Genomic DNA, 18,631 nt, shown 5'->3' on the forward strand with positions numbered 1-18,631 from the left:
CAAACAAGTGTTTCATGATCTAAAATGTCACCTAGATGAACCCCCTCATACTATCAAAATCGATGTCTGGGGAATGTTTGTTTCTGTATTTGGCGTGACGGAAAATAGTCAGTCTTGTGTTAGTTGGAGAGGAAAATCGAGTGCAGAAACCAGTGTATTATGTAAGTAAATGACTTATCAGAGCTGAGTCCCGGTATCCATTAATAGAAAAGCTTGTGTTTTGTCTTATTTTGGCTTCAAGGAAGCTGAGACCATATTTTAAGTCCCACACTATCCACGTCTTAACCGACCAACCTTTAAGGTATGTTTTACAAAATCCTGAAACATCGGGATGTTTACTAAAGTGGGCCATCAAACTCAGCCAACTCAAAATATTATATATGCCACACACAGCACTCAAGAGTCACCCCTCGCTGACATCATGGCCGAGTGCACAGGTTTTCAGGACGAGCCGATAAGAGAACCGGTGTAGGAATTATGGAAAATCTTCATTGATGGATCCTCTAATGAAAACGGATTGGGAGCTGGGATAATTTTAATCTCACCTGAAGAGCATAGATTCAATACAGCTCTCAGGTTTGGATTCAAAGCATCCAACAAGAAAGTTGAATATGAGGCCTTACTAGCAGGGCTAAGGGTGGTGAAAGAGTTAAAAGCAAAGGTGATCCAATGTTATAGTGATTCCCAGCTCGTAGTCAATCAGATACTGAGAGAATACCAAGCTCGCAGTATCAAGATAGCGGCCTACTTAGCCGAGGTCAAGGGTGAGATGTGTGAATTCGAGTTTAGCTCTGTTGAACAAGTACCCCATGAGCAGAATTCCAATGTTGATGCTTTGGCTCAACTTGCTACCACCAAAGAAGCGGATACACTGAACGTAGTTCTGATGGAATTCTTGGAAAGCCCGAGCATAATAGCATAAACAGTTGAGGTTGGAATGATTGACATAAAACTGACCTGGAAGACCCCCGTAATGGAGTATCTCACAATCGGAAAGTTACCTGACGATCGAAAGGATGCAAGAAAGTTTTTATATCAAGCTTTGCGATATGTTATGGTTGAAGAGATTCTATATTGACGAGGGCATTCACTACCTCTCCTACAATGTGTTCTGCCCGAGGAAGCGCAGACTATCTTGCAAGAAATACACGAAGGCTTCTGCGGAGAACATGCTCGGGGGGCAAAAAATGGCTCAGAAAGTACTGAGATAGGGCTATTTTTGGCCCACGATGACAAAAGACTGGATCTCGTATGTGGAGAAATATGGAAAATGCCAACGCTTTGCCATAGTTGCTCGAGCAGCTCCCATCGAGATAACCATGATCTCATCCCCTTGGCCATTTGCACTATGGGGAATTGAATTGATTGGTTCTTTTCCAACAGGAAAAGGATGAGTTCGTTATGGTGTGTCGACATCGATTACTTCACGAAGTGAGTGGAGGTCAAACCTCTAGCCACCATCACCTCGAAGAGAGTCCTAGATTTTGTCCTAAAAAATATCATATGTCAATTTAGGCTCCCAAAAAAGATCGTGTCTGACAACGGAACTCAGTTTGATAGTGATCTTTTCACAAACTTTTGTGAAAATACGCCATAACAAAGAGTTTTTTGTCGGTAGCATACCTACAAGCTAATGGGCAGGTTGAGGCCGTAAACAAGACCCTAAAAGCAAGCTTAAAGAACTGATTAGATGAGGCCAAGGGATTATTGCCAGAGCAGCTCCCACAAGTACTCTGGGCCTATAAAACCTCACATCGAACCTCCACTGGACATACCCATTTTTCTTTGACCTTTGGAAGCGAGGCTATGGTCTCGATTGAGGCGCTAGTGACAACCCACAGACAGAAGACTTTTAATCAAGATCAAACCACGAGCAACTCAATGCATCCCTTGATCTAATCGAGGAAAAATGCGAAGCATCACAATTACAGCTTGCCCATTATCAGTAGAAAATCACTCATTATTTCAATTCGAAGGAAAAAGGACACAGACTCGGATTAGGCGATTTGGTTCTCCCGATGGTGTTTTTGGCAAGTAAAGATCCCAAAGACGGTGTATTAGGGCTGAACTGGGAACGACCATACCAGATCATGGAGATCTTGCGTGAAGGGACCTTCAAGCTAGCCTGGTTAAGTGGAGAAATAGTTCCACAGACCTGGAATGCCCTACGCCTCAAAAAGTACTATCAATAATTTTGTTGTCTTCAATGTTTTCAGAGTTATTGTTTTTGTAAGGCTTATCTATAAAAGCCCTTTCATTTTATAGCAGTTGGATTATTACTTAATTAATTTTGTCATTTTATTATCGTGAGGTCACTTTGTAAAAGCAACCTAGAACATTTATAAGTTATGGTTGCTTGGGGGCACATAATCGAAGAGAGCTTTTAAAAAGAGTTCAACGTATTTGGATGAAATATGAATCTTAGAGTTTGGAAAATTTGATTATTCAACAGCTTTTTAAAGCTCGGATTTTCAAAATTCAAACACAAACTAAGATTGAGAAATTTCTAAAACAAAACCCTTGGAAATAACCAGGTCCGAGGCCTGATTCCTAATAGGGACAATACTATTAAGCAAACTAAAACCCCTCGATACGACTAGGTCCAAGGCCTGATTACTAACAGGTATAATGGAATTAGGCAGGCAAAATCTTGGATACAACTAAGATATCGACTAAAATTAGTTAGTCGAGCCATCAAAAATCTATCCCGATCTAAAGACAACACCTAAGGTTTTGAGTGTACAAGAATCCAAGAATTCACAAACATTAGAAAACAATAGACTAAGGGGAACACAAATAGATCACAAATTAAATATGTATTCACAAACATATAGTTATCTCGAGGAGGAAAAAACCTCGATCTGAGCCTGAAGGTGATTGTTTTAGTACCTAGGGACTTAGTTACAAAATACAAAACAAAATAAAGAAAAGAAATCATTGAGCTCCGTCTACTCGCTCAGAGGATGTCACTTCCTCGACATCCCCTTCAGCAGCATCAAAAGCCTTGATAGTCTCAGAGGCCTTTGATCAAGGTGGCCTTTTCTCATCATTCCTAGCTCGAACCTGAGCAATTTTGCATAGTTGAGCCAGGACAGAGTGCAAAAGGAAAAGGCAAGTCAAGGTTAGTTTAAAAAAAAGAGAAAGAAAAGAAAAAGAAATGCTACAGGAATGAAAGGGGTTGTAACAACCCAAAAATACTAATAAGGCTTAAGGGCCTTGATTAGTGTGTAGGGAGGGCATAACTGGATTATGTGTGATTTAAATGATTAAATGCATGATTATGTGATAAGCATACTTATATGATAATTTGGATATATGAGATGCATGATTATGAGTATTAGTATGCATGTAGGCCCTGATTAGGTTATAAGGGCATGTTCGTAATTTTGGCCCACTGAGGGCATAAATGTAAACATTTGTGATAAATTATTGAGACCACATTATTATGTGGATATATCTATAGCTTGTGACTCGAGGCAATCCTAGTGAGCGGTTTAGCGGAAAAGTCACGGTGGGGATTTATACCCGGCTCGGGGGATCCTGGGGGTATTTATGGGAATTTGGGAAATATATTGGAGGCTATTCGATATTGAGGAAAATAATTGGTGATTAGTTAGGTGTCGGGGTTTAAGCGGTAATTATTGGAAATTGTAGAAGATAGTGGAATCAGAAGGAAGGAAAGAAAGAAGGAAAACATGGGCTTTTTCTCTCTCTAGGTTTAGGCCATTCTCCACCATTTCTTGAGGAGTTTTGGAGCGGTAACTCGGGGAAAACTTAGGCTGGAGCTTGGGGCTAGGGTCCTTGATAAATCTTGAGGATTTATCAGGAGTTATTCACCCAATTAATGTAAAGTTTTAAGGTTGTTCTTGAGTTTTTGAGTTTTGTTGGAATGGATTTCTAAACTTGAGTTTTGGATGGAAGTTGAGGGAAGTAAGCTTGAAAAATTGAGGAGCTTAAAACTGGAAGGATACTAAGGGAAACCTAGTGTCGAATTCCCCATCAAATGTAAGAAAATTCAGAGCTTGATCATCTAAGTTGCTAGGTTAGTTCTGAGTTTCTTGTTGAGTTCTTGAGTTTTTGAGTTCAATGCTTGTTTTCTTTGTTTGATGATGCATGTGGTTAGAATTGAGGTTGTTGGGCCATGTGGGGTGAGATGTAGTGATTGGTAGGCTTGTTTTGAAGTGTAGTTGAGGTTTGGAGGGGTTTTAGGGGGTTTTGGTTCGAGGAAATTTGAAGGAGAAAACTCTGGGAAGTTTGGTGCTGTAGCTAGCGCTGTAGCACTAGCCTTTGGGTGCTACAACGCTAGGCTTGGCTAGTTCTGGGAATTTTTCTTCTGGTTGTAGCGCTGTAGTGCTACCCTATTTCCAGAGGTGGGTTTTTGGGTTATTTCTTAAGGTTTTGTCCCGGGGACTCGGGGTTTGATTCCACCACCCCGTTTGGTGGAATTAGGGCTTTCCAAGGGCTCGAGATTGGTCCCGAGGTTAGGTTTTCGAATTGAAGTTTAGTGATGATTCTAATTTATGACTGTGACTAGGTGTATGCTAGGGCTCGGACGAGATCGTGTTTGAAGGTCGATTTCACTAATCAAAGCTATCAGAATCAAAGGTAAGAAACTGCACCCAGTTATGTGTTAGAGTTGGGACTAATAGCTCCATGTATTTATATGTGATGTCATGAGAAGGTATTATGCCATGGGACATGTGATAGACGACCTAAGAGTGCCAGAATAAATATTTGCGCACAGGACGCGGCTCGGCCACTGGTAGCTGAGGTTAAATATATAATCATTGAGCTCGGCCTATGCGAGTTGGAGTCAGTGGGATAATCAAAGGGTGCGGTCTAAGGGTACCGACCCTGTATTTTGGCGTGATATGTTTAGTGTTGTTTAATTAATGATTGTGATGAGTTTGTTATCTGAATAACTGATTATTGGAATGAAGATTTATGCCACTATTTACGTGAGCTGTATGACTTGTTGTATATCTGATTGTTGTTTGTTGTTTATTGTTTATACATTGTATTATGGTTTCTTGCTAGACCTTGGCTCATGGGTGCTTCGTGGTGCAGGTAAAGGCAAGAGCAAGGTGAACCAGTCCTGGGTTGGAGAGCTTCAGGGGCTGAATGTACATAGTCAGTTGATCAGCCGCCACGGCCGAGGAGTGACACAGGACGAGAGAAGCCTAAATGTCTGTTTCGCCCTTAGAGTGGCCAGTACATGTTTTTATAACCTGGAATTTTTTTTAAATTGTCTTTTAAACTCTATTTCTTTTGGGATCCCATGTAAAAAATGTTAAATTATGTGAAATGTAACTTTTGTAACCAAAATCTTTTAACTCTAGTTCAATTATAGTTTCAGTAACATATTTCTAACTAGATGACTTGATTAGCAAGTCTTGCACCTTTCTAAACACACAGCGTAATGGTCTTGGCTATCCAAGGCGTTACAGGGGCTCACAGTGAGGTTCATCCCCACAGCAGACTCGAGAAAATCTTCAGGTGTACGCTCCTCTATGGTCCTCAGATCCTTGACATTGGCTCTATAAGCATGGCCCACACTATGGTTTGCCATCTCGTATACAGTCCCCCGAAACGCTTCAGGGATACTTGCCAGCTCGAATGACTTTACTGGGATCTGAATGGAGGGAGCCTCACCTTGGATTACTTGAGGAACCAAATGAGGTACATGTCGAGGAAGAGGAGGCGGATCCTCGAGAATTGTGACTATTGTCACCAGAGCTGGGGGTTGAATCTGTTGTTGTTGTTCCCAAGTGGAACTGGAACCTTTGTCTTTGACTGGAGACTCAGTGGAAGTTCCAGTCTTGGAGGCGTGTTTCTTTTGCAATCTAGGCCTCTTAACCACGGGCCCAGCTCTGGCCCCACCAGTGGTAAAGGGACCCCTTAAAACCGAGGCGTCTGGCAAGTCCATCTCTTCACCTGAAAAGGAACGAACAGGAGATTCAGATACAAGGGATAGTCAGTCAAAGTAACGCAAAAGACAAGAACAAGAGCAAGAACCCTACCCTCCATGCTAGGGGAGGAATCTTCTACAATCAGCTCAGGGTTATACTGCCTAAATCTGGGGGACAATACACCCTGATGTTGGGAAGGCCATGTCCTACGATTTGTCCCATATTCCTAAAAAATGGAGGACCTAAAGTGGAGGGTGTTGTCAACCACAATGGTGCATCTAGGGTAGCTATGATCATAGTGTAACACCAGATGATCCACACACTGGAGGAGTGTTGTGTTCAGGTCCAAGTCAGTAGGATGTCGACTAACGAGCTGATGGGGGTTGAAACGAATTAGCCTAAAACTGGCAGCAACCCGATCTAGTTCTCTATATGGGTTACCTTGGCCGAAAGTGTCGACTACTACCCCGGATACAACTCTCTCTGGATCAGGACTTTGATCATCTTCAAGAGCTCTCCTCTTGCACACCAGCGGTGCCACATCTTTGTTAGGATTATTTCCCTAAAAGCATGTAAAGACATTTTATTGGTTTTAAATAAAAGTACAATTTTATTATATTTGAAAGGTATAATTATTGTTTGAATTAATTGTATAATAATATCAAGAAAATTTCCTATTCATTCATCAGAATATGATCTTCTATTAGTATGAGAGAATGAAGATCATATACAATGAATAAAATAGTCACTAACTTATTAAAGTAAGAAATTTTTAATGAATGGTTACAAGTATTGTTTTCTAAGCATACGAAATGCAAGTAATGTAGATTTGGATTACTCATGTGGATAGACATATTTGTAAAGGTGTTGTATATAATAAAATTATATATGATCAAACTTATGAGAATTAATTATCTTTATAAACTTGTTGTTCGACATAAAGATTTAATTCTTATCATAATAGATGATCATTTTTAGATCAGTCTAAATATTGAGTATTCATGAACTCCTATTTATGTTTATTGGATCTTTTGATTCACTCGTTAAGGTCTCTTAGAATAATGAGGCTAATGAATTTTGTTTTGGATATTTAATATCATGGATGGCTGGGAACATGAATTACAATAATTGAATCCATGCTTTCCTAAACTGATCGAATATTGGTTCCCTTAAGGGTTGATTCTTGAACTGAATAGTTATTGAGCTCAAATCTATAATTAGATTATAGATTAATTACTCGCTAGTGAATTAATGGTACTTAAGGATCAAGAGGTAATTATAAGGGTAAAACGATAATTTTGACTAGCTCTAATTAACGAACAAACAATGGAGGACAAAACTACATATATTGATTATATTAATGGACTACTAGAGAAAACTCTATAAATATAATTTTATAAATACTTAGAGTGAAATTCCATATTTATGGTGGAGCAATCATAAGATTAATAAATAAGATTATTAGATTAAAGAGTTTAATTAAAAATCTGGTTTATTGGAGCTTCGTATTATAGGTCCATGGTCCCCAGATCACCTTTATCCTACACTGTCAAGGGTAAGGATGTCAAAAGAAAGATTTGTTAAGCAAAAGGACTAAATTGCAAAGGAATTAATTTTCCATGTCAAGGAAATAATTATTTGATAATTATGGGTAGTTGATTAATTGTGAATTAATTAATTATTTAACTATATAGTCTTTTATTTTGAAAAACTATAGGTTAAAATTAATATTAATCTTGTTTGGATTAATATAAAGAGAGAAATAATAAATATCTTATTTATAATTTAATTTATAACTAATATTTCTAGATAAAGTTAATTTTGAATTAACTGATATTTATGTTGGAATAAATATCTTGTCTGAAAATTTGATTAAATAAATAAATGAGACAATTAGGGCAACCCTAATAGGGTTGGGTGACACACAGTGTACAGTACAGTGTGTGGCACTTAGCATCGGGGTTTTTTTTCCCGTGGGATTTGAATTTTGAATTTCAAATAAATTTGTTTAATCAGTTATTTAATTATTCTTTTTTTAAAAAAATATGATTTAAATAGACAATTAAATAAAAATATCTAATTAATTTGAATTTGAATTAAATAATGATTTTTTAATTATATTAAATATCTTTATAAATCTGATATACGTGATATGCAGAATAACAATTAGACTCTCTCTAAAGCAATAGTTTTCTCTAAAGGTGAAAAACTATTCTAAACATTCTCTCAGTCAAAATCTCTAGATCTTCTGTGTTAAGTACATCTAGGGAGTCACATAAATCAACCTTTTGAATCCTACGTGCCCACACACGTCCTTGTGTGTTTGTGGATTTGTCTAGAAGATTAGGGTGTGAGATCCCAGAACACTGGGTAAGAAGATCATTGATCCCTGATCTATTTGTATGTGATTTAATATTTATATATGTGTATGATCCTCACTGGTATTAATATTTATTAAAATGGATCCATATATTCCGTTGTGTACCTTGGATTTGATCATTTAATACCAACAATTGGTACCACAACATTCTATACATACATATTACTGACGCAGTTTTTCGCGAACAGTGAATTATATGAATAACTAGGATGGATTAATGCTTAATGATAAACTGTACTAAGTAAATGATAATGCTCAAGGATGTTGGAAATTAGCTGCAAGGAAAATGATCATTCATTTTACGTGGTTCGGAGGTTAAAATCTCCCTAGTCCACGAGACAGTATTATTGCTATAAAATTTTCTCTATTTTTACAGAGTATTTGCATTACAGAAAGAATCCCACCCCTTGCACTACCCAGGATCCTGGTATTTATAGGAGAATGATCTCTGGGTAGGTATTGGGGTCATCTCGTGATCTCTTGATCCTTCACATCATCTCTGCAACATTGATGATTAATATCTAAATTTTACATTGAAGTGTGGTCTAATCAATAGATAAAAAAAGGTAATGGGCCGCATGGCCTAAATCAGACGTGTGGTGTCTGATCACACACGTTTATATTGAGTAACCGGGAGATCGGGAATAAAACAAACACGTGATGTCTGTTTTATGCACGTTTATATTGCGTGGTCAACTTTATAAAGACCTAGAGGAACGTCAGACCTTTGGCGTACCACGAGCTTAACGTAATGTTAGCTCGTGCCTTTTTATGCCATATTACACAAAATGGTTCCAGGTGATAGGTTGCTAAATGTCTCATCAGCTCGAGCTATTTGTATAGGGGATGGCACTGAACGTCCTCGGATGAGAGGTGAACACGTGGTGCATTGATTACGACTTTTATTAGCTCGTTGTACCCGAGCTATCTCAGCAAGGTTCGTGCTGATTTTCAGGGCGTACATTTGCCCCCCAAGTCCCTTCTCGTGTTCCATGATATCACTCCTGACTTACACGGTAGGGACTTTTAAACTCCTATTGCGATCACTTGGACTCTGTCCATTACTTGAGTATCAGACACGTGGAACGCCGTGATTGGCGTCTGTTCGGGTTTCGAGGATTATATTAAATGGTCTGGCCACCTTTTTGCCACCATTTCATGTTTCGAGTTATGACCCTCGTATCTCGTATTAATTTGATTGGACGGTTCTTGCTTCCTCACGCCTCTTACGTATAAATAGGGTTGGCAGTTTTCAGTACTCATCACCTTTCATTAGAAGTTTTTCTTTATTTTCTCTCTTGCGAATTTCAAAAGCTCTTCTTCTTCTTCTTCTGATTAAATTCCCAGAAATCCCCATACTCTCACCACAAAAACCCTTCAAAAGTCCAGTCTTAAGTATTCCTCCAAGACTCCTACTTCTACGCTGCCTGCAACCTTCGCTTGGAAAATATATTGTAAGTTTTCTATTTTTCGTGTGTTTTGATTTCATTTTTTCTTTGTCATGCAAATCTACATTTCGTAGTCATAAATAGTAGGTTGTTCCTGAATCACTTTGGTGCACAGGTTTAGATTTTAGGCATATTGAGTAGACCCTAAAACATGTCTAGCATTGTGATGTTCATAACTAGGTAATTTATGGGTAGATTTTTGGGGTAAGCTTCTGGGTAAACTTAGGAAATACCCATTCAGGATATGGAAGATGAGAGGTTTTTAGGGTATAAAACCGGGTAGCTTAGGGGTCATGCTTCCTAGGTGGTTTTTCTCTCAAAACCTCTCCCCCAAGGCATGTAGTGGCCTGACTCGCCTGACACATGGATCCCTGAATATTAGGGGTCTATTGGAAAACCTAGGCACGTGGCGCAGGCAACGTGTGGCATTGCACGGGCTGATATTGCGTCAGCTTGCATGTTAGGACATCTCGCCTTTGTTATTTCTCCTGTTCAAAAATTATATGTCGCCCACTAAAAACCCGGTCGTTTTTATTCGATAGACGATCTGATGGCACCCAAGAAAGGAGCATCTAAAAATAATGTGGCTGGCTCATCGTCCCAGGAGCCTTGCAAGAGGAAGGAGGTTGTCCCCGACTCCCCCTTCCTGAGTTTGGTCCCGTGGTGGAGGCGGAGGTCATGGTTGCTCCTGACGCCTTTTTCGAGGCCGAGAGGATCATCTCCAAGATAACGACCCAAGGAATGGTCAACAAAATCCTTCTGTCCCACAACTTTGAGGCTTGGAAAGGTGCCTTAATCGCTCTACCTCCCTATGAGGGGAGCGGAGCTGTTCACAGCTCAAGGATGATTTCGCGGCCTGGAGTGATGAACATCTGAAGGTCGATGGCTTTCTTCCCCTTAATCAGTATTTTGCGGACTTCCTCAATTATGTGAGGTTGGCACCGTTCCAGCTCCCCCCAACTCGTACCGGCTGTTGGCGGGGTTGAAATACCTTTTTCTGAAGCATGAGTGGGATGTCCCCACTTTGGAGGACATCCTCTACTTCTTCTGCCTCAAAGCCAGCCTGGACCAGAGGGGTCGAGGGGACGGGTTCTATTACTTGACTCGATTCTCGAACTCGCCTACAGTCATCAAGCTGCCCAGTCACCCTAATGACTTCAAAGACCAATTCTTCATGTGGAACGGGTTCTGCAACTGCAAACACCGATACTTCAACCGCCTCCATAAGTTTTCTTTCCTCAGCTCGCATAAAATTCCTTTCATACTTAGTCTTCCTTGTGCGTATATTGATTGGAATGTTTTCGTGCAGCCATTTTTGCGAGGACAACCAGATCTATGACCCTTGGGGGTCAGTACAAGACTCTGGTGGGGCTCCCGTCCAATGAAAAGGACTACCGCTAGCTCGTGTCTGATGACATGATGTTGGCATGTAGGCTGATTGCTGCCTTGAGAAAGACGCGGGCCAACGTTCCCGTAATCTGTGAGCTCCCTCCTATTCCTGAAAAGAATGCTTAGGCCGACAACGAGGAGTCGGAGGAGGACAAGGTACCCCTCGTGCGAAAGAGGCGAGCTCCTGAGGCTGCCGGGGATCTCATTGCAGAGCAGGCTGCATTGGGGGCTGCAATCGGCCCCTCCGGCCAAGGTAACCCATATCCTTTTAGGGATTTAGATAGGGTTGTGGCTGACCTTAGGCTAGTTAGGTTCAACCCCTACCAGCTTATACATTGTAACCCAGATGACCCAGATCGCAATATTACCTTGCTCGAGTGTGTGGACCACTTAGTTCTCCAATATGATATGGGCCAACCGTAGTGGTGGACAATACCTTGTCCTTTAGGTTGGCCTTCTTTGAAGAGTATGGAACTAATCTTAGGTCATGCCCATCTCTTCTTCAAGGTGTTGTTGCCCCTGGACTTATGCAATATGTAGAGGAGTCCAGCCCCGAGGTAGAGCCTGACCCGGAACCTCCCTTAATCCAAGAAAGGGTTGACTTAGACTCTCATTCCCCCATAGCAGCTCCAAGGGCAGAGGTCGTGGAAATAGACTCCTCCTCTCCTCGGAGGGTAGGATTTTTTGATACCTTGAATGTACTTTCCTTGCAAACTGATGAGCGTGTATGCATACTTAACATATTTCTCTTTCTTTTTCAGTTGAGGATATGGCACAGCGAGGGGAACCCGATATCCGGGTGATGTTCCAGGAGGGGAGATCCAGCGGGGGTGTCAAGAAACTTCGACCTACGTCAAAGAAAACTCCTCTGGCTATGACTGCTTCCAAATCCCCGGCCAAGGGGGCAGGCATGAGCTTGGGAGCTGCGCCCTCCGCAACTGCTGAGAAGAAGGGTCCGGCCGCACCCCCTTCTCACCTTCCCCCAGTTCTTGCTCGGGATCAGGTAGCACCAATTGGTCCCCCACCTCCAGCAATCCCCTCCACCTCCGTCCGCATTCTTGTCAACCCCGAGGACCTGGAGCAAATTCCAGACACTTTTTGGGGGATTGTCTATGCGACGGGGAACTACGCAGTGGAACATTTTTACAAGGCCAAGCCCATCGACCTGAGGGCGATCGAGGAGAGGAGCCTGGAGAACGTCATGGAGTTAGCCCTGGGAATGAACCTCACAGTAAGCCATTTTCCTGACCTGATTTTTTTTATGTTCCCTAGTATGTGCCTAACTGTTTCTTTGCCTTTTTGCAGGTGGCACTGGCTCAACATCGCAGTATATCTTGAGTAAGGGCCAAGAATGATGAAATCTAGGCCGAACTGACTGTGGCCCAAACCGCTCTCGCTGCCTCTCAATAGAGTGCCAAGGATGCCTTGGTGGCGGCCGAGGCAGGTGAACAGGTGGCGAAGGCTCGGCAGCCCTTCAGGCCGAGCTTGAGGGGGCCAAGGCCAAACAGCTGGAGGTCGAGGCAGCCCTTCTGGAGGAGAAGAAAGCATCGACATCCTCCATGGAGAGCATTCTTTATCACTGCTGGGCCTTCAACCAGGACGGAAACTTCTTCTTTATGGCCTCTGACGCGTGGGGGCACTACCTTGAGAAGTTCAAGGCTCGGCTACAACAAGAGTTGCAGATTGAGACCGGGGAGGCCTCTGCTGCTGGCGAGCAGTAGACTGATGAGGCAAGGTCCTCAGAGCGGCCTGGAAGGGCTTACAGTTTTTTTGTATTTTTATTTTATTTTATTTTTTTATTTGTAAATGCTAAGTTTATACATTATGATGTGCTTGAGACAATTTAGTTCACGTTAATTTTTGTAGGCACCTCTTTTCTATAGAAGAACATCTTTAATCTATTAACCAACTTCTAAGTTTCTGAAACCTGGCCGTGTCCTTGACATTTAATTTTAAATACTTAGTTCATGTTATTTTTGTTGACACCTCGCAGTTTTTAGAAAAAAACACTGGTTAATCAATTTAACCAACTTCCAAGTTTGTGGAACCTGGTCGTATCCAGGACATTTAATTTTTAAAAACTTAGTTCGCGCTAGTTTTATTGACACCTCGCGTCTTTTTAGAAAAAACACTGGTTAATCAATTTAACCAACTTCCAAGTTTTTGGAACCTGGTCGTGTCCAGGAAATTTAATTTTAAAAACTTAGTTCACGTTAGTTTTATTGACACCTTGCGTTTTTTTAGAAAAAACACTGGTTAATCAATTTAACCAACTTACAAGTTTTTGGAACTTAGTCTTGTCCAGGAAATTTAATTTTTAAAAACTTAGTTCGCGTTAGTTTTATTGACACCTTGCGTTTTTTTAGAAAAAACACTGGTTAATCAATTTAACCAACTTCCATGTTTCGGACCTGGTCCTCGGGTTATGTGTCCCCCCAAGTAATCAGGAAGTGGACTTGCTGGGTTACTTTGAACTAACATACAAATGAAACCGTACAAAGACACAAATATTCCATAAGCATTTTTTTTATATTCTTTTAAAATTAACTGGCTTTTATATCCAAGCCTTACATAGATAGGTAGTTTGATTACTGATAGTATTTTTTCAAATGTATAACGTTCCCAGGTCCGTGGTACCACTTCCCCATTAAGTCAGGCCAATTTGAAAGTACCTTCCTAAATAATTTCGATTATTTGATAGGGCCCTTCCCAGCTCGGGCCTAAGGCACCATCTTTGGGGTCCTTGCTTGCTAAAAATACCCTTCGGAGTACCAGGTCTCCTAATCCAAAGACACGCTTCTTGACCTTTGTATTAAAGTAACGAGTGATTTTTTGTTGATAATATGCGAGCCGTAGATGTGAATCTTCTCGCTTTTCATCAATCAGGTCGAGGGACGCACTGAGCAATTTATCATTCTGCTCCTGGTTGAAGATCTGGATCCTGTGCGTATCTATCTTTGGTTCGATAGGAAGGACGACCTCACTTCTGAAAGTCAGGGAAAAAGGGGTGTGCCTTGTCGAAGTTCGGTGCGAGGTCTGGTATGCCCACAGTACCTGCGGGAGCTGCTCGGGCCAAACTTCCTAGGCCTTGTCTAGCCTCTTCTTAAGGCTTGCCTTAAGCATTTTGTTCACCGCTTTGAACTGCCCATTAGTTTGGGGGTAGGCCACTGAGGAGAAACTCTTGATTATGTCGTGTCTCCAACAAAACTTGGTGAATAGGTCGCTATCGAACTGGGTTCCATTGTTTGATATGATCTTCTTTGGCAGTTCGAACCGGCAAACGATATTTTTAACCACAAAATCGAGGACTCTCTTTGACGTTATTGTTGCCAGGGGCTCTACTTCTGCCCACTTCGTGAAATAGTCAATGGCCACGACTACATAGCAAACTCCTCCTTTTCCCATGGGCAGGGCTCCAATTAAATCAATTCCCCAGACTGCAAATGGCCATGGGGATGAGATCATCTTCAGCTCGATTGGTAGAGCTCGGGCGATCATGGAAAACCGTTGGCATTTGTCACACTTTCGGACGTAGGAAATTGAGTCCTTTGATAGAGTGGGCCAATAATATCCTTGCCTCAATATTCTTAAGGCCAAGTTTTGCCCCCCGGCGTGATCTCCACAAAAGCCTTCATGCACCTCCTGCAAAATAGTTTTAGCCTCCTCTGGCAGAACGCATCGCAGAAGGGGCAGGGAAAGGCCACACCGGTATAACGTTCCATCTATGATTGTATACCTTGGAGCTTGATAGAGTATCTTCCTCGCATCATTTCGCTCGTCGGGTAACTTCCCTGTTGTAAGGTATTTGACTATGGGAGTCATCCAAGTTGGCCTGGTGTTGATTATCTCAACCTCCCTTGTACTCTCCACCACGCTTGGTCTTTCCATGAATTCCACTGGTATCAGGCTCAAGGTTTCGGCCTCCTTGGAGATGGCGAGTCTTGCTAGAGCATCAACATTGGCGTTCTGCTCCCGAGGGATTTGCTCGACTAGGCTATATTCAAATTCAGACAGCTCTGTCCTCACCTTGGCCAGATAGGCCGCCATCTTAGTCCCCTGCGCTTGGTATTCCCCTAATACTGGGTTTACCACGAGCTAGGAATCGCTGTAGCACTGGACGGCCCTGGCCTTCAACTCCTTTGCCACTCTAAGCCCAACCAATAGAGCTTCATACTCTGCCTCATTATTGGACCCCTCGAATCCAAATGGTAATACGTCGTGGAAATGATGCCCCTCTGGGGATATCAGAATGATTCCAGCTCCGGACCCGTTCTTGTTAGATGAACCATCCACAAAGAATCTCCACAAGGCCTGCGCCGGTTCTCCCACAGGTTCCTCTTGGAATCCAGTGCATTCAGCCACGAAATCAGCCAGAGCTTGGCTTTTGATTGTTGTCCGTGGTATGTATAATATTTTGAATTGGCTGAGCTCGATAGCCCATTTCAAAAGACGTCCCGATGCCTCAGTTTTCTGTAGTACCTGCCTTAAAGGTTGATCAGTCATGACGCGGATTGAGTGGGACTGGAAGTTCGACCTAAGCTTTGCAGAAAGCCATCTTTTCCAATAAAGGATACCGCTATTCAGCTCCGAGAAGTCTTTTGCTAATGTAACAGACTGACTTTTGAACTCGTTCTTCTACCCGTACCAACACGGCACTAGCCGCATCTTTCGTAACAGCTAAATAAAGAAAAATAGGCTCTCCTGCCATTGGTTTAGACAACACTGGTGGCTTGGATAAATGTGTTTTTAGATCGAGGAAGGCCCGCTCGCACTCCTCGGTGTATTCAAACTTTTTTTCTCCTAGAGAAGGTTATAGAATGGAAAACACTTGTCGGTAGACTTGGAAATAAACCGATTAAGGGCTGCCACTCATCCTGTCAGACTCTGGAGGTCTTTTCACGACCTGGGCGGTGGCATTTTGAGCAGCGATCTGATTTTTTCAGGGTTCGCCTCTATCCCTCTAGTGTTGACTATGAAACCTATAAATTTCCCTGATGCCACCCTGAAGGTACATTTTTGGGGAATCAACCTCATACCATACTTCTTTAGGATCTCAAAACTCCCCCTCAGGTCAGGAACATGGTTATCGGCCGTTTTTGACTTGACCAACATGTCATCAACGTACACTTCCATGTTTTTCTCGATCTAATTAGCGAACACTCTGTTAACCAATTTATGATATGTGGCTCCTGCGTTCTTCCCGAAGAGCATGACTTTATAACAATAGACATTCGTTGGAGTCATGAAGCTTGTATGCTCCTGGTCCGCGGGATTCATAGAGATCTGGTTATAACTAGAGTACGCATCCATGAAGGACATAAGCTGGTGTCTCGCTGTGGCATCAACCAATTGGTCAATTCTTGGAAAGGGGAAAAAATCCTTGGGACATGCTTTATTGAGGTAAGAGAAGTCGATGCAGGTCCGCCACTTTCCATTAGGTTTTGGGACCAGAACAGGATTGACGACCTAGATCGGGTATTTTTCCTCGCGAATAAAGCCGCATTTTAAAAGTCGTGCTACTTCCTCTTCCAGGGCCGCAGCTTGGGTCGTGCCCAGGCGCCTCTGCTTCTGAGACATTGCAGGCATGCTTTTGTCCAAGTTAAGGGTATGCATGATGACGCTTGAGCTGATCCCTATCATGTTTTCATGAGACCAGGCGAAAACGTCTAGATTTTCTTGTAGAAATTTTAGCAGCTTCGCTTTTCTCTCGTCGCCAAGGTTTTTCTCGAGTCTAACCACCTTTGAAGGGTCTTTAGGATCGATGTTTACCTTATCGAGCTCTTGGATAGCCTGGAGCTCGGATCTATCTTCACCTACTCTAGGGTCGATATCATCACTCAGGATGGTACCTACGCCATCGACTTGCCGAGGTTCTTCTATCGCAAGGCTATCCCTCACTTCTTGGGATTCCTCGTTCCCATCTTGGATGGCCATCGTCTGATGCCTGGGTTGTGACTTTCCTTTCATGGAAATGCTATAGCATTCATTGGCAGCGAGCTGGTCGCCTCAGACCGTACATATCCCCGTAGAAGAGGGGAATATGACTACGAGGTGGCGGATAGAAGTTATGGCTTCGAATGCCATCAACGTAGGCCGACCCAAAATTGCATTGTACACGGTGGGACAATCGATGACCAAAAACTCGAGGAGTTAGGAAACAGTTTGGGGTCCCTCACCCAAGGTTATTACTAACTTGATTGCTCCTATCGCTGCCGATCCTTCGCCAAAAAACTCGTACAGCATCATGGAGGCGGACTGAATAAATAGGTTCACCGAACTTCCATTATCAACTAGTATCCTTCTAACTCTCTGATTGGCAAGCTGGGCGGTTAGGACTAGAGGATCGTTGTGCAGGAACTGGACATGACTAGCATCTTCTTCGGTAAAATTGATTGGCTGTCTCTCCAATCACTGCTGTTTGGGCAAATGTTGCTCTAGGATAAACTCAACTCCATTATGAGACCTCAATTCATTGATGTATCTCTTCTGGACACCTCTGCTCGTGCCTGCCAAATGAGAGCCTCCGGAGATGGTGGTTATTTCTCCCCTCACTATGGGAGGAGGGGTATCCTGATTTACCCGGGCTCCAGGTTGGTTCGTAGGAGCCTCCGGTGCTTGTTGAGTGCTTTGCCCATCGGGCTGACTGGAAGGGACTCGATTCCACGCATACTGGGCCAAGGGCCCGACCTTGATGAGTAGCTCGATCTCATCCTTCAAATGCCTACAGTCCTCTGTGTTGTGACCAACGTCGTTGTGGAATCGACAAAATTTGGAAGGGTCCCTTTTTGCCCTTTGATTTTTCAAGGGCTCCGACTTTTTCCATGGAAGTCGAGCAGAATTTTCCAAAAAAATATGCTCTCTAGTATCCGTGAGGTCAGCATAAGCAGCAAAGACTAGTTTGAACTTCTCCACGGGCTTGTTTATCTTAGGAATATTCTGGCCGCCCTCTCCGTTTCCCTTTCTCTTGCTTCCTCCCCCCTGGTTATTCTTGGCAACAGTTTGTATCGTAGTTATGACGTCCATTTCCACTCTAGCAGACTGGTCAGGGACTTGGCCGATTCCTGCGACCGACGCTCGTGCTTCTTCCAAGTTTATCCATCTCTAGGCCTTGTTCAGGAATTCATCCACTGTGCTGACACCCTTCCTCTGGATTTCTTTCCATAGATCACCCCCGACAAGGATTCTAGTTCTCAAAGCCATGAGTCTGGAACTTTCGTCCGCGTCTCTAGCTCGGGCCGCCACATTGGCCAACCTGCTCAGAAAAGCTTTTAAGAGTTCTCCGGGCTACTGCTTTATGTTTTCAAGGGAGTTCACCTTGATGCGAACTGCTTGAGAGGCTCGGAATGCCCTCTTGAAATTGGCAGAGAAACTTTTCCATGAGCTGATAGAGTGTTTCTTATATTGCTTAAACCATTGCCTAGCTGGCCCGATTAGAGTCGAAGGGAATATCAAGCATCTCAGCTCGGGCCTGATATTGTGGGCCATCATCAGGGTGTTGAGCATCC

Source organism: Humulus lupulus, chromosome 2 (genome assembly GCF_963169125.1).
Source record: "Humulus lupulus chromosome 2, drHumLupu1.1, whole genome shotgun sequence".
Lineage (NCBI taxonomy): Eukaryota > Viridiplantae > Streptophyta > Magnoliopsida > Rosales > Cannabaceae > Humulus > Humulus lupulus.